We start from the raw sequence: 24,418 nt of genomic DNA, 5'->3' as shown, positions 1-24,418 counted from the left end.
AAAGTTCTGAAATATAAAGGCGTGCCTGGTACCCGAACAGCTGGTCGGGGTCGTGACGCTGACGTACTTCTGGGATACGATCCTGCATACAGAGGTGTCATCGACAGGAGGCTCGCTCATCCTAGCACCAGCGCTGCCTCTACATCGACTGCTCCTCAGCTTAGGAGCACAAGAGCTAACGCAGGAGTAACTGTAGCTGGTCAATTGGGTGAAATCCCTATTTCCGAAGGTGTCCCATTACCTCGAGTTAGAGTTCGAAGATCCAGACAGGTCATTCCTCTTCAACCCGAACAGCCAGTATTGAATCTTGACACCAGTCAATCATCCTCTTCAGGTTATTCTCAATTTTCTCCTAACTCAAGCACCATGACACGTCAGCCTTTAAACTTCAGCTCCCTCCTCACCGTCTCTTCTCGGGGACGGGGATCTGGTCGGGTAGCTTCCACAGGGAACGCCCCCCCTGCACCCCGTCGCAACAGAGGAGGTTCGAACCGCTCCACTTCATCTCGTGAAGTGGAGACTACCATAGAGGCCAGTGATGCTCACAGAGACAAACGGCCTAGATCAGAAGACCCTACTGGTACTGCGTCTCAAGCAGATACCGAAACACATCACCCCGTTTCACCAACTACCCAAGTACTTCCTCAAACATGGACTCCTCTATTCACTAGAGGAGACCGTCCCGTTCACGTCGGGGACAGTTCTAGTTCGTCTGAAACAGCACTTGCTCTGGCCCAAGGATTGTTACTCCCTGTTGACTTACAGAAAGAGTCTTCGTCTCCCCCTGATCGGCTTGTGTCCACTGGTCTCGTCAGTGGAATCAAGGTAATAGAAACTTCTCTTCTTTAAAGCTTCATCTTTATAAGTTTTAAGAAAAAAGTTACTCACGTTCTGGAAGTGACCACTGAGATCGTTATCCCAGAGGTACAAACTGCTACTGCTGTTGCTGAGGCTGATGTCCCTTCTAAGGTTCAGAACCTGGATTAAGATAGTAAACAGGTAGTTTTTTTTTTAAAATCATCTGGCTGGTCTTGCATGACCATAGCCTTTTTCACCCTGCGTGGTACCAGTACTATCAATACTTTACTTTTAAAACAGGTATTCGGCCCTTCGTGGCATAACTTTTATGTTTTGCTCGGCTTCCATGTTTGCTGCATCTGTTCGTATGCAATTGCAATCTAAATATTTCGTACTGTTTAAGCATCGTTTATGTGCATAAGTATTTCGTACTTTTAGCAAATCTTTCACACAAGATTTGCTGTTCTGAATTCTAAGTTTCACGTACTAAAAAGCGTTCCACCTTGAATGGTTTTTAAGGCATATAAGTGTGCTCGCACTTAATCACACAAGTGTTTCATACTTGTGTTTAAGTGTCACGTACTCAACCGTTTGGAAATCACACAAGTGTTTCATACTTGTGTTTAAGTATCACGTACTTAATGTTTTTAAGTTTCTCGTACTTGAACATAAAGGTTTTCCTCAAGTTTCACATACTTAGGAACATCAGTTTCACGTACTTAAATGTGGCTTACATATAAGTCAAGCCAATATAGTTTCTCAAGTATCACGTACTTAAAATACCATATAAGTATCTCGTACTTTGAACGTCCATACAAGTATTTCGTACTTGTACTTTTTAAAAGAAAACATACAAGTGTTTTCATACTTGTGTTTAAATGTATACCCAAGTTTCACATACTTGAAATTCTATACAAGTGTTTCGTACTTGTATTCGTTAAGTGTCACGTACTTAAAAATGTATAATGCTTTTAAGTTTCACATACTCAAAAGGTATACCCTGCTCCCCAATACGAATAAGGAGAACCAAACTCGTAGTTCGTATTTAAATACCACAACAGTTTTTCGAAAGAAGTGATTGTATTCATAATCTGTAAAACGCAAGAGAGCGTTACTCGTACCCTTTGCAAAAACAATCAAAACTAGAACAAAGGAATTATATTCGTAATTCCCACACAATCACGTAGTGTAAATCCAAAACAGGATTTAATACTTCTAAACAAAGAACTTTCGTAAATTATGAACATTCCAAGGCCTTGGAATTGGATCACCATCCAAATCCGCCAATCGATAGGCTCCTATGCCTATAATCTCAGTTACTCTATATGGGCCCTCCCAGTTGGCCCCCAGCTTGCCTTCGTTAGCCACCTTGGTGTTGCCGAGCACTTTTCGTAGCACAAGGTCCCCAACACCAAATTCTCGAGGGTGAACATGCTTGTTGTAGCTTTTCATCAGCTGTTCTTGGTAAGAAGCAAGATGTACCAAGGCTTTTTCTCTCCTCTCCTCGGCAAGGTCAAGCTCGATTTGAAGGGCCCTGTCATTGCCTCCACCCTCAACCAATGCTGTCCTGTTGGTCGGCAGACCCACTTCCAGAGGTATAACAGCCTCTGTTCCAAATGCCAACGAATAGGGGGTCTCTCCCGTAGACCTCCTAGGCGTTGTTCGGTGAGCCCACAAAACTAACGGTAACTCATCAGGCCATTTTCCCTTTGCTTTGTCCAACCTCTTCTTTATCCCATCTAGGATAGTTTTATTGGATGCCTCTGCTTGCCCATTACTCTGAGGGTAGGCTGGGGTGGAATAAAAATTTCTTATTCCATATTGGGCACAAAAAGTCTTGAATTTCTTCTGAAATTGGGATCCATTGTCTGTAATCAATGAATAAGGAACCCCAAAACGAGTGATGATGCTTTTCCACACGAACCTTTCTATCATAGGCTCAGTGATTTTGGCCAGTGGTTCTGCCTCAATCCACTTTGTAAAATAGTCAGTTGCAACAAGCAGGAATTTTCGATTCCCAGTTGCTTTGTGCAATGGACCCACGATATCCATCCCCCATTGAGCAAAAGGCCAGGGACTTGTTAATGGCACCAGATCTTCGGCGGGTGTTCGAATCATTGGTGAGAACTTTTGACATTTCTCACAAATCTTTACATACACCTTTGCATCTTCTTGCATGTGTGGCCACCAGTAGCCTTGAGTAATTGCTCGGTGGGCAATAGATCTGCCTCCAGCATGGCTCCCACATGTTCCCTCGTGGATTTCATGAAGGAACTTCTGTACCATCTCAGGATGTACGCATAGCAAATAGGGACCCGTAAAGGATTTCCTATACAACTTACCCTCTGGGGACAGCCAAAACCTAGCAGATTTGACTCTTATCTTGTGGGCCTCCTTTTTATCAGAAGGGAGTATCTCGTCTCGTAAGAACTCCATTATTGGGTCAATCCAACTTGGTCCTTGGTTCACGTCCAAGACCAAGTCTACACTCCTCCCAATGCTCGGCTCATTGAGGTATTCTACTGCCACCCTTCTTTTAAACTCTGTTGGTACTGCTGCAGCCAACCAAGCTAAAGAGTCTGCATGAGCATTCTGTCCAGAACTTATTTGCTCAATATATACCCTCTCGAAGGTATCAAGCAAGTCTTTTGCTGCCTGCACGTAGGCTACCATCTTTTCATTCCGAGTCTCGTACTCTCCGGACAGTTGATTCACAACAAGCTGGGAATCACAATACACCCTGACCCGTTCTGCTTTAAGGGTCTTCGCACTTCTTAACCCAGCCAAGAGTGCTTCATATTCAGCCACATTATTCGACGCACTGAATCCAAGCCGAACAGAGAGTTCAATGAGAACTCCTTGAGGAGGAAAGAGGACAACTCCAATTCCAGAACCAGTATTGCACGCTGATCCATCAACGAATAACTTCCATTCTTTGGGATCCTGTTCGGCTACGGGTTGATCCTTCAAGGATGATGTCTTAGCTGCCTGTTCCTTTCTCGTAGGAGGCAAAGGAGCAACAGTGGGGGAAAACTCTGCCACAAAATCAGCCAATACCTGGCCTTTAATTGCTGTACGTGGCTGATACTCGAGATCATACTGACTTAACTCTACGGACCATGTCGAGATCCGTCCCGAGAAATCTGCCTTTCGAAGCAGTGATTTTAATGGATACTCAGTATAAACCACAACCTTATGGCTTTGGAAGTAGTGTGGCAATTTCCTAGTTGCTGTCCTAAGTGCCAGGACAAGTTTTTCTAATGGCAGATATCTCGTCTCTGCATCCAATAATGTCTTGCTAACATAATAAATGGGGATTTGCTCGATCCCCAAATCCCTCAATAAGACTGCACTAACTGCGTGCTCGGAAACAGCTAAATACAGAATTAAGGACTCACCTGGCTGTGGAGTTGACAATAATGGGGGTTCGGCCAAGTACTTTTTCAGGTCTTGGAAGGCCTGCTCACATTCAGCTCCCCATTCAAATCCCTCCCTCTTTTTCAGTAACTGAAAAAAGGGTCTGCACTTGTCACTTGACCTGCTGATGAATCTGTTCAATGCTGCTGCCATTCCTGTCAGCCTCTGGACTTCCTTGGTAGTTTTGGGACTCTGTAATCTCTGCAAAGCATCAATTTGTTCGGGATTTGCCTCTATCCCCCTTATGGTTACCAAATGGCCCAAGAACTTTCCTGAACCAACTCCGAACGCACACTTCGAGGCGTTGAGTTTCAACTTGTATTTCCTCAAAATGTCAAAGACTTCTCTTAAATCAGTGATATGCCCTCCTTTTTCTCGACTTTTCACCACCATATCGTCAATGTAAACTTCTAAAGTTTTCCCAATGAGATTTTTGAACATGATGGTTGCAAGTCTTTGGTATGTAGCCCCAGCATTCTTCAGTCCAAACGGCATGACACTGTAGCAGTATAATCCTCGAGGTGTGATGAAGGAAGTCTTCTCTTGATCAGGTTCAAACATAGCAATCTGATGATATCCTCGATATGCATCGAGAAAACTCATTCGCTCGTAACCAGAGGTTGCATCAACCAACTGGTCAATCCTGGGCAAAGGAAAACTATCCTTAGGACACGCTTTGTTTAGGTCTGTGAAGTCCACACAGACACGCCACTTTCCATTCTTCTTCTTTACCACAACAGTGTTGGATAACCACTCTGGGTAATAGACTTCACGTATTGCCTTGGCCTCCAACAAACGATCGACCTCTTCAATCACTGCATCTACATGCTGTACGGCAGCCCTTCGTTTTTTCTGAATGATTGGCTTGTGTTGAGGGTCAATGTTTAAATGATGACAGATCACGTCTGCATCCACCCCGGGCATTTCCTCTGGCACCCATGCAAAAACATCAATATATTCTTTTAGAAATCTTACCGACTCAGCCTTTTCGTCTGCTGGTAATGATTTCCCAATCAAAAAATATCTTTCAGGATCAATCTCGTTGATCTGAATCTTCTCCAGGCCCTCAACTACTTTTTCAGCCGGGCTTCTGCCAACATCCTCGATGGTTGGTTGATCTGGTACTTCTAGTGTGTGAACATGGTGGACCTTCGGGGCTGTTTTGATGATGGAAATCAAGCATTGCTGTGCCACCTTCTGGTTTCCTTTAAGGACTTCAATCCCATTTGATCCTGGAAATTTCACCATCTGGTGATAAGTCGAGGAGACTGCTCTCATTTTGTGCAACCACGTCCTCCCTATAATCGCGTTATAGGAAGATGGGACATCGACTACCAAAAAGTCTGTTCTTAATACTACTGACCCAGCCCGAACAGGTAGAGTCAGTCTTCCCAGGGGCCAAACTGCTCCTGCACCGAACCCAATTAGAGGTGTTGTTGATTGTTCCAAGTCCGATTGGGCCAGGCCCAGCTTCTTGAATGCATCGTAGTACAACACCTCTGTACAGCTCCCCGAATCCACTAGAATTCTTTCGATGTCGTATTCCCCAACTCGTAAGGTCACGACCAATGCATCATTGTGGGGTATTTGGACCTCCGCCAAATCATCGTCACTGAATGCCATGCTCTCGTTGCATGCATTAGTCTCTCGCCCTCTCTTGTTTCCCAACCGCATCACGTGCTGATCATGCTTGACTTGTCTTTGCAACAGCCTCACCTCACTCCTCGTATAAGGTGCAGCCAGTCCATGTATCATATGGATCACGCCTTTAGGGTGCTGCTCGTAACCCAGTTCCATGGCCTTCCCTTTCTCTTTAGGGTCCTCCTGGATAAACTCCTTGAGATAGCCCCGAGAGATCAAATCATCAAGGTGCCTCTTGTATACCTCACAATCCTCGGTCATATGGCCCCAATCCTTGTGATAACTGCAGTGCTGATTCGTAGCACGTTTTGCATCTTTGTCTCCGCCTAGACTTGGGGGCCATTTGAAATATGGCTGATTCTTTATTCGATAAAGAATCCTGTATATTGGCTCCTTCCAAACCGTTGTGATAGAGAAGAAGGACTTGGGGTCAGGAGTTTGCTTGTCCTTGTATGGCTCTTTCTTAGCCTGCCCGTACTCCCTTCTGTCTTTGTAAGACTTGGGTTCAGGCTTATCCACCTTTTTGGCAGGTGCCTTCTGCTGTTCGGCAACCGTCCTGCCATCCTCACGGAGTATGTCATCCTCCATTCTGGCATGTTGCTCTATCCGTTCCATCAATTTAGCCAAGGTGGCTACTGGATGTTTATTCAATGAACGGCGCAGCTCTCCCCGAACAGGCAAACCAGTTTTGAACGTAGCAATTGCATACTCTTCACTGCAACTTTCAATCTCGTTAAAAGTTTCCCAGTACTTCTTTGCATAATCCCTGATCTGCTCGTTCTCCTCCTGCTTCATGGTGGAAAGACTCTCAAAAGTTTTTGGGGCCTTTCTGCTCGTTAAGAACCGAGCAGTGAATTCTTCTGCCAACTGCCTCCATCCTCGTATGGATCGTGGGGCCAACTTATGAAACCAAGATAAAGCCACCTTGCCAAGACTGGAGGGAAACATCTTGCACAAGATGGAATCATCCCCCTCATGCATAAACATGGCCTGTTGGTAATGCTGTATGTGAGCTACGGGATCCGTATTTGTCTCGTAAAGTACGAACGCACCGTGCTTCACTCTGCTCGGCAACCTTGCTTCTTGTAGCCTCTTTGTAAAGGGAGAGGCTGCAATATTACTCAGGGCCTTGCGTGCTGCTTCTCGTGCAGTCACTGTCCCATCCTCTTGCTCCTTTGACTTGTGGGCCGAAGCCTTGACCCAATCAGCATCAGGTCTCTCGTACCTGTCTCGATGATGCTTTCTCGTGTCCTCTTCCTCGGGGGTAGAACTCCGGTCTCTGCTCCTCCTTTTTCGTGAAGAAGTCTTTCTCTCCGGTGTTCGGCTTCTACTTTTTCTTCCCCTTTTTCGTGGAGAAGCTTCGTGACGCCCTCTAACAGGACTTCTGCTCCTTCTTCCTCGTGAAGGATCCTTTCTGTATTGTACCATAGCATACCTACTGCCTCTAGAATTTCCTCGAGACAGGCCAAAATCCTCCGGATGCTCCCTAATTCTTTCCAATTCTCTGATCTCATGCTCTCGTTTTTTAATCAGACGAGCATACACCTCGACTTCTTGCCTCTTCCTATCAAGAACGTCGTCACTATGGTGCACACTCCTGGAGTGCGCGATTGATTCATCCCTTTGATGGGATTTACTCCTTCTCGTGGATCTCGAAGCCGTCTCTCCATCTCCTCTATTTTTGGAGTTATGATGCACGGTAAGGGGTCGGTCCTTACTCGTGTTCCTTCTGTGCCCACCCTGGGGCTTTCTCGGAGCCCCAGGTGGTGATTTGTCCCTTCCCTCATCTAACACATCTTTTGGTTCATGCGGCGTTGCTGGAGTCACTTCCACCATGGTCGTATTTCAAAAGGGAATTCTTTCGTTTCCCACAGACGGCGCCAATTGTAGGGGGATGAAAACAATTGACGCTTCGGATCAACTGGATTGCAACGGCTTATTCGTGCCTCTTCACCGGAACCCTAGCTCGACGTCTGAACCCTAATCTGCAAAATAGACAGGGGGTGAGTGCACCTTTGCCTCTCGTGGCAAAGGCCCTCCGATGCCTTTGTTAGTATCACGTACTAGCAGTTAAACCCTAATTATCAGTAGGAAAGCAATAATAATGCAACGTATTGCGTACCTCTCACCTCTAGGTTTTCCTCATATTTATAGATTCATGGATGCTTGCTGTCCAAGCATCCTTATTGCCATAGGATTCCTAACTCGTATAGGAAACCCAAGATATCAAGGAGTCTCGTTTCCTTTATCAATTTATGGAAAAGAGTCCTTTTAGGATTCTTTTCCATTAAGAGCCGAACATCCCATACTTGTTGGGTATCTTTCTCAGATCCTATATTCTTGGGATCTTTATCCCTATATGAGACATGACTATTCTGGAATCTTCCAGAGTATTCTCTCTGCTCCTACTCTCGATTGGAGTTCCATCTTTGTTCGGCCGTCTCATAGCCGAACAGACGGCTTGGACCAGTTACCTCACATGTAACTGGTCCTTGAGCCCGTACAACCTTCCTGGACCATTGACTTCTCATGTCACTGGTCCATATTGCTGAACACTTGTTTAGCATGATGACTGTCCTGTCTATATTCAAACTATGGTCCTACGTACCATTTATTCGGATATCGATTGCATTGTTTTCAACCCGTGATCACTCGTATCACGTGCTAGGTTTTTTACTACAACTGTTCGGCTGTATCATAACCGAACAGTCTGCTTGAAGCCATGACTTCTCATATCACTGGTCCATATCGCTGTTCACCGAACTGCCCGGCGATAAGTCCAGTCGTATTTACCTCGTGTTCCCAAACATCACGTGTTTGGTAACTAAATGTATCTGCTCGGGAATACCTCCCTACACTTGAGGTGATTGCAATTGGAATATGATTGTTCTATCTCTTATGATTTTGCAAGCTGATGTATTATTATGCTAAGTTTTTTTTTATCCTACTTAATACCATGTTTATATGTGGCCTTAGTATATCGTAACTTACTAGATTGCTTTTGTGTTTCATAAAACTTTTTCAGGAAATTGGGGTTAAAGAAGGTCTATCAGTGCGAATGAAAGATATCAGTTGTCATGGCTAAATAAGAAAATAACGTATTAGTGAGCGCCGCTCTGTGTGCGAGCCACAATTATGTAATTTTAAAGTTGTAATCGGTGAGCACGCTAGACAGCTTTGAATATAATATTTTATTCTTAATCTACGATCCTGGAAGTTTTGAATAAAAAAAAATAATGATAATATTTTTGTTGTTTGATATCCAGGCCTGGGGTGATTTTTAAATCACTGGCCATGTCACGAATTTCTACCCATCGGATTTGGGTCGTGACAGAGTTGGTATCAAAGCCCAGGTTGTAAAACATTTTTCTATAAAAACTCAGAGCTGTAGGAACACACAGAGAATTGATGCCCTAAACTCAAAGTGTGCCTGGGTGGTAGTAGACTGGATTGGACTGACTTAATTGCTTAGATTTAAAATACAAGTATAGTTAAAAGGAAGTGAGAAAAAGAAAAGTATAATGGCAAAACCCAAAATAAAGTTATATTGCATTCTCTGATTTATTCATAGTAAATGAATAGAAGAGGAGATAGTCAGAGCAGTAAATGCGAAGGTGTATATCGGTTATGTCTAGAGATGCTTAATATTTCTAATATTAAGTCGTTTCCGTGGTGAAGTTAGGTAATTCTTTTTGTTAGAACTATGGCTCATATGTTATTGGGGGGTGCAGGGGGCGTTATACGGTATGGTTCGTATAGGGGTATTTTTGGGATACAGACCAAATACCAGTTTAGGGTTAGAATAGAGTCAATGTAAATACTCTATGTTGTAAACCCTAATTCATACTGTGATAATAAAGAACAGCAGCCGCTCTCGCTCCCGTGGACGTACCCGGTTTTGGGGAACCACGTATATTTCTGTGTTGATTCTTTACTGTTTATACTCGTAAATCGTGTGTGTGTGTGTGTGTCGATCCTAACAAGTGGTATCAGAGCTACAGGCTGTTTTAGATCACACAGAACAATGATGTCATCGAGTTCGTCTGTTTCGAAGTTCGATGTGATGAAGTTCGATGGAACTTCAAATTTCGGATTGTGGCTTGTACAAGGGATTAAAGGCGAAGCCAGAAGCCATGTCTAACGACGATTGGGAAGAACTCCAGATGAAGGCGGTGAGTACGATTCGTCTGTGTCTTGCAGACGAAGTTATGTATCACGTGTTGGGTGATGAATCGCCGGCTGGGGTTTGGACTAAACTGGAGGGCAGGTATATGTCAAAATCGTTGACGAACAAACTGTTTCTAAAGCAGAAACTGTTTGGGTTGAAGATGGCCGAGGGTGCTGATCTGATTCAGCATATCAACACGTTCAATCAGGTTGTGAGCGACCTGCAACGGATTGACGTAAAGTTTGAGGAGGAAGACCAAGCGCTGATGTTACTGTGTTCACTACCGATTTCTCTCGAAACCCTAGTTACAACCTTACTTTGGGGGAAAGAAACCCTAGAACTGGAGGAAGTCACTGCAGCCCTTCTGGCGTATAATCAACGCAAGCAACAAACAGAATCGCTGCAGTGTGAAGGTCTGATGGTTAAAGGGTACGGGGATCGTGGCAGGAAGAATGAGAGGGGTAAATCAGTTTCGGGGCGTGGGAGGTCTCAGTCAAAGAACAGGTCCGAGGGCACGTTTGAGTTCAAGTGTTATAGGTGTCATGAACCGGGGCACATGAGGAAAGACTGTCCGCAGAAGAGTAAGGGAACTGACTGGAAGAAGAAGGGAAAGACAGGGGAGAGGAAAGATGGATCAACTTCTGCAAACGTTGTGGAGCACGAGTCAGATGATGGTGATATGCTTTCGGTCTCAGCAAGTTCAGATCACATGGCAGATTCATGGATTATGGATTCAGCATGTTCTTTTCACATATCTCCTATTAAGGAATGGTTCAACACATATAGGTCAGTGGATTATGGCAATGTTCTTATGGGTAACGATGCATCGTGTAAAGTCATAGGAATAGGCACAATTAAAATCAGAATGTATGATGGTGTTGTGAGAACTTTGGGGGATGTTAGACATATTCCAAAATTGAGAAAGAATTTAATTTCGTTGGGAACTTTAGACTCCAATGGCTGTGGGTATAAAACAGAGAGTGGAGTCATGAAGGTAACAAAGGGTGCTATGGTGATGATGAAGGCTTGTAAAGTTCCTGGTAATATTTACAAGTTGGTAGGGAGTACAGTTGTAGGTGGAGCTGCTGCCACTACAACAGACGATACTGATGATACTATGCTTTGGCATATGCGGCTGGGACATATGGGAGAGCGTGGGATGTTAGAGCTACATAAGAGGAATCTGCTGAAAGGGGTTAAATCGTGTAAATTGGATTTCTGCAAGTTTTGTGTTCTGGGAAAACAGTGTAAGGTGCAGTTTATGAATGCAACTCACAGAACGAAGGGAATTCTTGACTACGTTCATTCAGATGTTTGGGGGCCAGTGAGGGTAGCTTCGAAAGGAGGATCTCTGTATTTCTTGACCTTTATTGATGATTTTTCAAGGAAAGTTTGGGTGTACTTCATGAAGCACAAGTCTGAAGTCTTTGCTAAGTTCAGAGTGTGGAAAGCTGAAGTGGAAAACCAGATAGGGAAAAAGATTAAGTGTCTCAGGACAGATAATGGGAAAGAATTCAAGAATGGGCCTTTTCTGAAGTTTTGTGAGGAACATGGGATTCAGCGCCACTTTACAGTTCGAAAGACACCACAGCAGAATGGGGTGGCAGAAAGAATGAACAGGACCATTGCAGAAAGGGCACGGTGTTTAAGATTGAATGCGGGACTTCCGAAGGTTTTTTGGGCAGAAGCAGTGAGTATGGCATGCTTTGTTATAAACAGGTCACCGAGTGCTGCTTTGGATGGGAAGGCAGCTGAGGAAATGTGGACAGAGAAAGAGGTTGACTACTCAGGGTTGAGAATTTTTGGGTGCCCGGCCTATGTTCATGTTCCCAGTGATGAGAGGTCAAAGCTTGATGTGAAGTCTAGACAGTGTATCTTTCTTGGTTATGAGAAAGGGGTCAAAGGGTACAAGCTTTGGGATTCAGAGACAAAGAAGGTGGTGATCAGTAGGGATGTGGTATTTGATGAGGACTCTATGATCAAGGCACATCAGAGGGTTCAAAATTCTGAGTCAGAGGAAGTGAACAGCAAACAACAGGGCGTACAGATTGAGCTGGAGAGTTTTGATATAGGTGATACTCAGCTAGATGAACAGCTTGATCAACAGCAGCAGCAAAGCTTGGCCGCTGGGAGAACCAAGCGCACTATCAAGCCACCAGTGAGGTATGGGTTTGATGACTTGGTTTCTTATGCATTGACTACTACTAGTGGGGATCCATCTACTTTTCAGGATGCTATTACGAGTTCTGAAAGGGACCAATGGATGGAAGCCATGGTAGAGGAAATGGAGTCTTTGCATAAGAATAAGACTTGGGAGTTGAAAGAACTGCCTAAGGAAAAGAAGCCAGTGGGTTGTAAGTGGGTATACAAGCGAAAAGAGGCAGCAACAGAAAAGGAGAGGGAAAAGTTCAAGGCTCGGTTAGTGGCAAAGGGGTATTCACAGAGGAAGGGGATTGATTTTGATGAGGTCTTTTCTCCAGTGGTGAGGCATACGTCAATCAGGATTATCTTGGCATTGGTGGCTAGCTATGATCTGGAGTTAGAGCAGATGGATGTGAAAACGGCATTCCTCCATGGTGATTTGGAGGAAGTCATATACATGGAACAGCCTGAGGGGTTCAAGCAGCCAGAGACTGAGCATCTTGTTTGTAAGTTGAAGAAGTCCCTTTATGGGCTGAAACAGTCTCCAAGACAATGGTACAAGAGGTTTGACTCTTTCATGATACGGATTGGGTACACACGCTGTGAGTATGATTGTTGCGTTTATGTTAAGAGTCTTGATGATGGTTCCTATATTTTCTTGCTTCTTTATGTGGATGATATGCTGATTGCTGCGAAGAGTATGGTTGAGGTAAATAGGTTGAAGTCTTTATTGGGTAAAGAGTTTGACATGAAGGATTTAGGAGCGGCTAGGAAGATACTTGGGATGGAAATTCGCAGAGATAGGTCAGCTGGTAAGTTGTGGTTATCTCAAAAGAATTATGTGGTGAAAGTGTTGGAGAGGTTTAGTATGAATAATGCCAAACCGGTCAGCACTCCATTGGCAAGTCATTTCAGATTATCTTCAGCTCAGTGTCCGGTGTCAGATGAAGAAATTGAGGATATGTCAAGGGTGCCTTATGCAAGTGCAGTGGATTGCTTAATGTATGCAATGGTTTGTACGAGGCCCGATTTGGCACATGCAGTTAGCACCGTCAGTAAGTACATGGCCAAACCAGGCAGAGAGCATTGGAAGGCAGTCAAGTGGATGTTCAGATACTTGAAAGGTACTTCAGATCGCGGGATTATGTTTGGTAGGCAACGGGGTCAGATTTCAATTGTTGGGTATGTGGATGCGGATTATGCTGGGGGTTTGGATGACAGAAGGTCTACAACTGGTTATGTGTTTACACTTGTGGGTGGGCCTATTTGTTGGAGATCCATGGTACAACCTCTGGTGGCTTTATCCACTACTGAGTCTGAGTATATGGCGGTGATTGAGTGATGCAGAACAGAAAAATGAATAATATAAATTAATTACGCATTATTTTGAGTTTATTATTTTGTTAGGAAATTCCGTTTTAGTTGCCTCTTGTTTTGGCAACCTTATATTTCTTTCTAGTATTTGATATCCTAGTTAAAGTAGAAATTTTGCTTTTGGTAATTTTTGTTAATTAATTGATTCTGCTTCCTTTTCGGACGAATCAATTAGGATTAGGGTTTTTTCCTATATAATAAGTTGTAAGCCTTCAGGTTGAGGGAGTTGTTTTATGAATTATTAATGAAAATTTGAGAAGTTTTCTCTTAATTGTTTGTTCTTCGAGAGAGTATCTCTAGTTCAAACTTATTCGTGATTGTCCTTGTTGCGCGTCCTTCTATTTCGACACGCCTCCCTACATCAGTTGGTATCAAAGCCTGCGCTCGATTCCGGATCATGGCGCGACAAGGAGTTCGTTATGGTCGTTATGCTGTTGCTGAAGATGTGTATAATCGAAGTAAAGCTGCACGAGAAGCACGAATGGAGGAGAGGTTCCAACAACTTGAGTAGCGTGTGATGGATGTGATTGGCATCCTAACCAATCAGATGGCTGCCATGGCTGTTGGGGGGAACCCACCTCGCCATTGTCCGGTTCAACCTCGGTTTCCGAAAGAGGAGGAGGTGTCGGATGATATTTCTATCACCAAACCTTTGGCTGGTAACCATCAGTCGAAGGGGAGGACAAAAGTGGATGAAGCTACCATCGAGTGGCCATTCACATCAAATATTATTTCAGATCCAGTAGTGGATTGGAATAAGCCACCAGTTTTTGATGAAAAACCAGTGAAGAAAATTTCAAAAAAAGAAAATCCGAAAATAATACAAAAAGAAGTTGTTACCGAGCTTGAAGATGGTGAAGTTGACTGGCGTAATAAATTTGTTGATCCGTTTTGGAATTTTATTGAAGGTACTTCAAAGAAGAATTGTTGGATTGCGTACTTAGAACAAGTTGTGACAAACAATTTTGCTTTTATTTTTCAAGACTCATCTCCACAGTTTGGGGTCGAAAAAATTAATTTGAAGAACAAGCTTGATGCAGATAGGTTTCGGCGTATTCAACTGTATAAACTCGAGGACGAGTTTCTTCAAGACGTGGAGAATGATGCAGAACAGAAATATGAATAATATAAATTAATTACGCATTATTTTGAGTTTATTATTTTGTTAGGAAATTCCGTTTTAGTTGCCTCTTGTTTTGGCAACCTTATATTTCTTTCTAGTATTTGATATCCTAGTTAAAGTAGAAATTTTGCTTTTGGTAATATTTGTTAATTAATTGATTCTGCTTCCTTTCGGACGAATCAATTAGGATTAGGGTTTTTTCCTATATAATAAGTTGTAAGCCTTCAGGTTGAGGGAGTTGTTTTATGAATTATTAATGAAAATTTGAGAAGTTTTCTCTTAATTGTTTGTTCGTAGAGAGAGTATCTCTAGTTCAAACTTATTCGTGATTGTCCTTGTTGCGCGTCCTTCTATTTCGACACGCCTCCCTGCATCACTGAGGCAGCTAAGGAAGCATTGTGGTTGAAAGGGTTTGTTAAGGAGCTTGGCATAGATCAAGGTGGAGTTCAGTTGCATTGTGACAGTCAGAGTGCCATTTATTTGGCAAAGCATCAGGTGTATCATACTCGAACCAAGCATATCGACGTGAGGTTTCACAAGGTGAGAGAGTTGATTGATGCAGGAGATTTGATACTGGAAAAGGTGCACACTTTTGAGAATGCAGCTGATATGTTGACAAAGACGGTTACTGCAGACAAGTTCAAGCATTGCTTGGACTTGGTTAATGTCTCCCGATGCTAGGAAAAGGGAGACATCCCCCCAACTTACTGGATAGTGATGATTATCTTCTGAAGGGGCGAGAGTGAATTCGCCAAGGTGGAGATTGTTAGAACTATGGCTCATATGTTATTGGGGGGTGCAGGGGGCGTTATACGGTATGGTTCGTATAGGGGTATTTTTGGGATACAGACCAAATACCAGTTTAGGGTTAGAATAGAGTCAATATAAATACTCTATGTTGCAAACCCTAATTCATACTGTGATAATAAAGAACAGCAGCCGCTCTCGCTCCTGTGGACGTACCCGGTTTTGGGGAACCATGTATATCTCTGTGTTGATTCTTTACTGTTTATACTCGTAAATCGTGTGTGTGTCGATCCTAACACTTTTAGTCAATTGTTATGTCATCTGTCCTCATCACGACTCTTCGATTGAATTCCTTCACTTTAATCATTGTACAAGTCACACTTGAATCATCATCGGGCGGCTGATCTTGGATGTTATTTTGAAAATGTGTTCGGCCGGCGCAATTTCAAGAGCTATATCTAGATTAGTCCCCCACATCTAAGTTTCAATGATTTCCTGACTGATCTTGATGAAACACTCTATATCTCTAGCAACACGGCGGCATAGTTCTATTTGTTTCTCCTATTTCAAACTTTGATCAAACGTCTGGTGTCCCTTCCAAAAATATCCTAGCGTTATTCTCTTATATTATTCTCAATAGCTAGAATGAGTCGAATAGAGACAAACCTCATGACTCTAGCGGACGATTGAAACAGACTACAAAATTGACCTATGAATTTTACGAACGGTTGGACTTGGAAATTTGTGGAACCTATGGATCATATTTCTATAGTAGGGTTACTAACCTGGTTACAAATAGGAATAATGTATTAATAATGCGGAGGTTAGTTACTGGTCATTTTTTCCAAAAAAAAAAAAGGGGTAGTTTAGAATACCATATTATTTGGGTGAAGCTGGTACCCATTTCATTTATTTGTGCTGCCTATTTTGTTAGTTCTTTCCTATAATTTAGAATGTAGGTAGTAAGATAATTGGTGAAAAAGGGCGCAATCGGAAATTTAGAGGGTTAACGTGGTGGAGATTGTTTGGAGAACTATTTGCTGGTATGGAGACATTCATTTTTGGAGGTATTGCATAAATTGGGGTTTCGTAGTTGGTATAGTATTGGTGTTCATCTGGTATTTGGAAAAAAAAATAGAAAAGGAAAGGAGTTTGTGCTAGACATTAATTTTTGAGGCTTTGTAGATATGTAGGTTGTTAGAAAATGGGTACAACATGATAATGAAGTTTGCCTTAGTAGGTTTGTTATTATGGGTGGTCAGGGTATTTAATGTATAGGAGATGAGAATAACTAGTGACCACTATATGGGAAAAAAAGGGTTGATGGAACATGTGGGTTTTAGATATTTTAGATGGATGGCTTGATAAAGTGGTATGCCCATTGAGTTTTTACCAATATGGGGTGTATGAGCAGTTTGAGTTATTTTGTAGTGGTTGGGTTTTATGATATAGGGTATATGTGTTGGAGATTTCTTTTGGGTATGTGTTGATGTTTAATAAGAAAATTTTAATACTGATTATTTAATTGGGGCTAGCACGAAGACGATATCTTTGAGGTTATTGATTTTTTTTTTTAGTGACCCTTGATGCATTAAATTCTTGGGCTTTGAAGTTGCAGAAAGAAGAAATTAGACATGGAACTATTTTATTATGGGTGTTTATAGGTGTCGTTTTTGCTATTGGAAATTGAGGACTGTATTGTGCTATTTATGGACTAGGCATTTGGGTTGAAGAATTACTATATTTTAAGGCATAATAAGAAATTATTGTTTTGGAAGTGTTGTAGGCTATGGTATAGTATAAAGGTGCTATACGGGGCCAAGAAAATATACATAAGAAAGTAGGTGTCGAAAATGTGAGAGTACTGTTGGTGTGATTGAGGGGTGTCATTGGAGGATCCCTTACACTTGGAGTCTGAATATAAAAAAGTTATGTGAGTTTTGAGTTAGAGTCGCCTAAATAATAGTAGGATAACAGTTTCATGTATTGGTCAATGATTTTCCATGGATTTGTAAGAATATGTTTTAGAGAGGTCAACTTCCAATGTTTAGGGAATTTGTTTTGCTTAGGAACATTGTATTTTACGAATTGCGATGGAGGAACTAAGGGGAATCAAAATATTTAGAGGCGCGTGTTTCGTAGAGGAGCACTAAGACTATGAGAATTCTAATCTTGATTCATGAAACATTATAAGAGGTAAAGTTGTAGAGTGCTCAAGAACATTATCTTTACATATGGACATTTGATTCCTTGTATTCAATAGGCATTTGCATGATCAAGTAAATCGAGGAACAAAGGGTCTTGGGGTTACTCGTCACAACTATTGTAATTCTAGATGAGAAGCACTAATGAGGAACTCAATGAAAAAGATTATTTATTTTTGAGGTGTTGAAATTTTGGGTTATTAACATTCAGCATATCAAGATTATTTAGATGTCGTTACTAAGAAACTTGAGATATAAGGGCTGAGGAAACTGAAATTGATTACTATTGGTATTATTCTGCTAGACAGGAAGGTATTGTAGTGTGAAACCCCGAGTTTTAAAATGAAGTAATTCTACTTCGTTATGGTTTTGCTAGTAAATTGTTAGTTGATTATTAGAGGTGTGGTGTGAATTGACGGATAACAAAACTTAGTACAAGACTTTTAGATGGAGAGTTGTACAATAGGAGGAAGTTAATGTGTAGCAAGATAATGTAAAAGCTATACTTCTTTGGGTGGACCATGGTGCGGAATATTTATCGTGCCTCTATGGCTCTATTTATGCCAAAAGGAAACAGTGAGGAGTAGTGTGTCTTGCAAAAAAAAATGAGGAGAAATTCTTCTATAAGTGGCATTATGGTGGTGCATGGGTGCACATGTGGATGAAAGAAATGAAAGGTTTGCTCCATGTGACAACTACAGAAGTAAATGGCATTGGTAAAATGTGGTTATATAGTTCCAGGTGGGAATTCAAATTGATATATGCATACAAGTTAAAATTCTCTTTGGGGTCCATTTTTAGTCAAAGGGAGTTTAGTCCCGAAGGAAAAAGAAATAGGAGTATTCTTCATGTCTATTGTTGGACTGGGGCTGGTGCAAAGTAATTCCTTTGATGGCAAAGTTTGGTGCATGTACATGTGCAAAGGAAATATGACGATCAACAATGAATTCAAGTCCACAAGTTATGAAATTTTGACATATTGTGGTGGCAAGACCTACTTATGTTATGGTCACTGTCGTTATTTTGAGGTTTAAGATAGAGTTATTGGCGGATGGAACAATTTTATTTAGTCAATTTTATTTCAAATTTTGGGAATTTTGAGACGCTGGTATTATTTAAGGTTGATTGGTCTGGGGGAAGTTAAGCATCAAAATAGAAAATTCAAGAGGTACATATGGAGAATTATTATATTGGGTACATTGGCATGGAATTGGTAATTTCTGTTAGGCGGAGGAGATTACTAGCCACTACAGCCCTTAGGCCATCCACAGTGGTATAATAAAAAATGGATAACCAAAAGTTGACACATCAGCTTTTGATTATCCATTTAAGAGGTTGTTAAGCTTAACAATGTTGAGGTCCACAATGGTTACTTCTAGTCTATAACCAAAATAAGAGGTCTATTACAATTTCACTCTCTCCTTATGTTTTCCACCATTGATCACTTCCTCCCATTACGTTTTTTTTTTCGGGCAAAAATATATCGTTTACGTACCTTCCTTAATTTTGGGGAAAATTGGTGACTTCTATTCCTCATATTATGAATTTGGCAAAAAAAAATATGTACTCAAAAAAAAAAAAAAATTCTGATGTGTTCTTGAATTTGGAAAAGAATGCAAGGTTCTTCATGTACTCAATCACAAGGAGAGGAATGAAAAAAGAATAAAATGGAAATGGAAAAAAAAAGTGAAATACCTTAATCCGGCGACAATTAGTTGAATTGTAGATGAACGAAAGATATGAGCTTCACTTTTTGAGGAAAAGAAAGAGAAGCAGTTTGTGGGTAAAGAAAATGAGATATAGAGCAGGCGAAGAATAAAATACCATTCGAAACATGCGTGTATACAATTTTGGAACCAATTAACTTATATGGTGTGAGATCCACAAATTTTGATTATTGAAAAAGGTTGCTAGTTTTGATTATCCAAAGCCCAAAATTTGATTATTTCTAAGAATGTTGCTAAGCTTGATTATACCATTGTGAGCCATTTTTTACACCAACATTGTTAACTTTAAAAATAATTTGCTTTTGATTATACCACTGTGGATGGCCTTAGAGTAGGAAAACTATTGGCTTCGATTTTTTTTAAGGTTATGAAGCTAGTAAGGATCTCATGATTTAGTAGTAATACTCTATTAAAGGTCATAATATATCATATACCTTTGAAATTTTGTATGGGCTGATCAGTTTTTTTTTTTAAAAAAAAGAAAGAAAGAAAGAAATCAATTTTAAAGATTATAGTCAAGTTTGGAGGACCAAATTTCTTAAAGTGGGGGATGATGTGTTAACCCAATTTAAACCTTCAAAAATTTTCTTGCAATTTTGTCGCCCTAGTCATTCTCGGAATAAATATCCTAAATTATGATAAATTTTGAATACTTCTTTAAGAACAAAGGCCGAGCAATCACACTGATTTTCTTAACTCTCTATCTCTCTTTCCCCGAACATAATACCTCCTCGACACTCTTCAACTGAACTAACATTTAACGGGTCACTTACCGTTAAGATTTAGAGAATATATTAATTTGTGACTTAAGATTCATAAAAGTAGAGTATTTTTCGATGTAACTGTCAATTCTTATAAGACTTTACAGATATCGCCATAACCTTTTAAACAACATCGGGGTACTGGAATAAGACACTAGTCACTACAAGGCGAAAAGAATAATCCGGAAAGAATCGGATTAAATTCCCTAGATTTTGTGGATTTTATTGGATTCACAAAGATTTGATATAGATACACTTGGATTTTGTTAGATTCCCTAAGATTTGATTAGATATTATTAGATATAGTTGGATTTTCTTAGATTATGTAAGATTTGATTTAGATATTATTGGATTTGATTAGATTATATTAGATAATTCTAGAAGATATGGTTAGATTTTGTGAAAGATAATGTTAGATATGGTTAGATTTTTTTGGATATTATAAGATTATATAAGATTTGCTCCAGATTTTGTTAGATAATATTGGATTTTATTAGATATTATATAGATTTTGTTAGATATTATTAGATTATATAAGATATTATTAGATTACATAAGATTATGATCATGATTTGATTTGATTTTCTAGATTTGATCTAGAATCTTCTTCCATTAGTATAAATAGGCCTCCCCTCCCCTCCCCTCCACACACCACACCTACACACATGGCACTTAGTTAAAGGAAAGGAAGGAAGGAAGGAAGGAAGGAAGGAAGGAAGGAGGGAGAGAGAGAGAGAGAGAGAGAGAGAGAGAGAGAGAGAGAGAGAGAGAGAGAGAGAGAAATCAAGGAAGGAGGAGAAGGAAAAATAAATTTAAAGACGTTCTGGAATAAATATGTAGATTTTCGCATGGTAATTGTGCTTCTCAAACGAGCAGAGTTACAAATATACTATGGGTACATATTGTTTCCTAAATCTTGTTTTGTGATTGTTTTATTAAATCTTATGTTGAATAAAAATAAGTTATATATATAAGTATAATAATTGTGAAAAGAAAAAGATTTTTATAAAGACATGGGATTGATTTTCTTAAAAAAAAGTTTAATGGGTATTGGTGTAACATCTGGGCGAAGAGCTCTAACGAGCTATGTTTGAATTGGCGCCTATGGATTGTGGAAAGGATACGGCCTAGTATCCATTGGATTGATATCAATTCCATTGTTTTGCTGGGGTCGCTCCCCGGGCTACCGGATTACCGCCCGAGATGATGGTCAAGGTGAAACTATGATGGTTAAGATGATAATATGATGATTATGATGATGATTGATATATCTCTCTTTGTCTCACTTGCGGTGATTGCAACTGGAATATGATTGTTCTATCTCTTATGATTTTGCAAGCTGATGTATTATTATGCTATGTTTTTTTTTTTATTCTACTTAATCCCATGTTTATATGTGGCCTTAGTATATCGTAACTTACTGGATTGGTTTTGTGTTTCATAAAACCTTTTCAGGAAATTGGGGTTAAAGAAGGTCTATCAGGGCGAATGAAAGATATCAGTTGTCATGGCTAAATAAGGAAATAACATATTATTGAGCGCCGCTCTGTGTGCGAGCCACAATTATGTAATTTTAAAGTTGTAATTGGTGAGCACGCTAGACGACTCTGAATATAATATTTTATTCTTAATCTACGATTCTGGGAGTTTTGAATTAAAAAAAATAATGATAATATTTTTGTTGTTTGATATCCAGGCCTGGGGTGATTTTTAAATCACTGGCCATGTCACGAATTTCTACCCATCGGATTTGGGCCGTGACATAACATCTATATACACTAGGCAGCAGTGTGTGATGATAAAACATTCTTATCTTTCTAATTTTTAATATAATAATGAAGTTGTAATAAAAGAAAATCAGTCATGGGGCCGAAACATTACACTAGGTAATTAGGAGGACTAAAGTGTTATTTTAACAAATGTTTTTAAAACCCATTTCGGTTCTTCACTGTCAAAGCCGCGCCACACCTCGGCTGGAAGCGGTTCGCCATCATTTTCGATTTCCATCACTCCACAACATTAACACAACAATGTTATTCACACAACAATTCAAACACAATAACTTATACAATTTCTCACATACATGTGGGGCTCACACATAGTAGTGTAGCCTACATGTATGTGAGAAATTATGTGAGTTGTTGTGTGAGTATCATTTTTGTAACACAATAAAAATTTAATGCATTTCATTATCTTGTTTTCATTAGCAAAAAAATTTCAGCATTTTACCATTTCGTTTCCACTAATAAAAAAGTTGTCAATACCTGGACTATTATGTGTGGGCAGTATTTTTTATTTCCCCAAAAGCAGTCATAGTTCAAGTCGAAGACCACTACTGACTCTGGAGTAGAGATTACTGTTTTCACTAAGTGAAGGTTCAATGCAGAGCACACCTTCATGATGTATAATATCTCTCTTTGCCCAGGAGTCTCATTTAATATTAAAATAGGTGGAGGAATGTTGGAAATTTATTATTTTAATATTAAATTTCTGTATATTTTCTGGTGCTAGACTTTACAAGTTATGTGTATATTTGCGTAAGAGGCTCTTATCTTAGCAGTTGTTTGGATATTCAGGCAAATCTAGAAGGATAAAGGAGAATCTCTAGTAAATCTAGAAAAATTTAGCAAATCTAGAAAGAATCGGGAGAATATCTTTCATATCTATCCATATCTAGCAAATCTAGAGCATATCTTTCACGTTTATTCATATCTAGTGAATCTAAATCATATCATGATCAAATCTATCCATATCTAAGTGGATTTAGTAAGAGATTTAGTTATTAATGAAATGATATTCTATGGGATTTAGTTTTTAATGAAATGATATGATATGGATTCTTTCTTGCCTATATAAGGCATGGTTGAGTGGTTGTGTAAGTAAGTAGGCTCCGTTCCGGAACAAAAAAAAAAGTCATTATTTTTTAAGAAGGTAATTTCAAGCTTAAAAATTATGGACTTATTGAAATCTAAAGATATACAATATGGATCTTGTTTGGAAGATCTCGATAAGATCTTTTATACGATGCAAAAAAAAAAATTAAAAAATTATTTTTTATTTACTTTATTTTTGAGTTTGAAAATGTGAAATAAGCTGCTTATTTTTTAAGAAGGTTTCTGGAACGGAGCCGTAGTATCCTAGCCAGAGAGAGAGAGAGAGAGAGAGAGAGAGAGAGAGAACTCCTTTCAACACTTGGTCTATCTCTCATACTCTTTTCTTCCATCTTTGTTCTCTAAATAAAACTAGTTTGTGAGTTTCTGGAGTTTTGGGTTCTCCTACTTGTGCAGAGTAGGTCCGAACCATACGATAAATTATCGGGCTGTTTATATCATGGAGGGGACAAGTCAGAGATTTTCTACTGTACCAGTTTATTACCGTAGAGGGCTTGAATCTCCTTAAAGAGAGCGAGATTTCCGTGACTCAGCCTGTTAATTTGTCCATTGTAAAATTTATTCTTGGTGTAAACTTTTGTAATATCAACAACTTTTTTTGCTACAATAACTCTACTCACAAATCCATAAACAACTTATTTACTACCGGAAACAACTTAACATTTCTCAACAACTTATTCACTACAAAAAATACCTAACAAATTTTCAACCACAAATAAAAATCTACAAAATTTCACTACCGGAAATACCCCTAAAAATCATTATGCAATCCCCTAATATACGTAGGAGAAAGTAGTGAAGCGATTATTCTACCTCGAATCCGTTCGAGAAGGCAAAAAACGGTTTCGGAAAAATCGAAGAAGATGGCGGAGCAACAGAACACTCGGGCTGATTTCGGGTGATTGGGGATTGGTTTGGAGGTGCTCGGGGTCGTGCTAGAGTTGGTGTGTCTCGAATTTGTGTTCGGATGAGTGCGGAACCGAAACCCACTTGTTTTCTCCCTCTAGACCACCATTGTTGGAGTTCCAAGCTTTCTCCCTCTTCTTCTCTCTGAATGCAGTGGTGGTGGTGTTTGTGGGTTGTGTTTTTTGGATTGGAGAGAGGGGTGTATTTATAGCAGTGAGGGAGGAGTGGGGTGCAACATTTGGAGGTGGTGGGGGAGGGTGGCCACTTGGTGCTGATATGAAAACTGAAAGGGAGTAGTAATTTTTTGGATTTTCAAAAACTATAGTTGAAGACTTTTTAGGTAGCCGCTCGGTACATCCGAACCGTTCAATACATTTTTAGATGGCTCGGATTAAAATTCTCTCTCTCCTCTCATTCAAACACTTTTTTTCTTTTTTCTCTCTTCAAATTCGAGTGATCCAAAAATGCAATGGACGACTTAAATGTGCCAAGTGGACACCATGTGGTACCCACCCGGTA

General features: G+C 40.3%; 1 protein-coding gene across 2 annotated transcripts in view; it reads right to left on the bottom strand.

Moving 5' to 3' along the window:
- LOC131321036 (dammarenediol II synthase-like) overlaps positions 1 to 24,185 on the bottom strand; it is a 34,466-nt gene extending 10,281 nt beyond the window's left edge. Inside the window, exon 1 of one of the 2 annotated variants that reach the window (XM_058352047.1) lies at positions 23,807 to 24,185. The gene's annotated coding sequence lies outside the window, so the exon portion shown is untranslated. The remainder of the gene's footprint in view (positions 1 to 23,806) is intronic. The other variant, XM_058352049.1, reaches the window with a different exon arrangement.
- Positions 24,186 to 24,418: the final 233 nt, after the last annotated feature.

The sequence above is a fragment of the Rhododendron vialii genome, chromosome 3a (genome assembly GCF_030253575.1).
Source record: "Rhododendron vialii isolate Sample 1 chromosome 3a, ASM3025357v1".
Taxonomy (NCBI): Eukaryota; Viridiplantae; Streptophyta; class Magnoliopsida; order Ericales; family Ericaceae; genus Rhododendron; species Rhododendron vialii.
The sequence above is the reverse complement of the archived record's forward strand: the minus strand, read 5'-3'. Positions and strand labels throughout refer to the sequence as shown.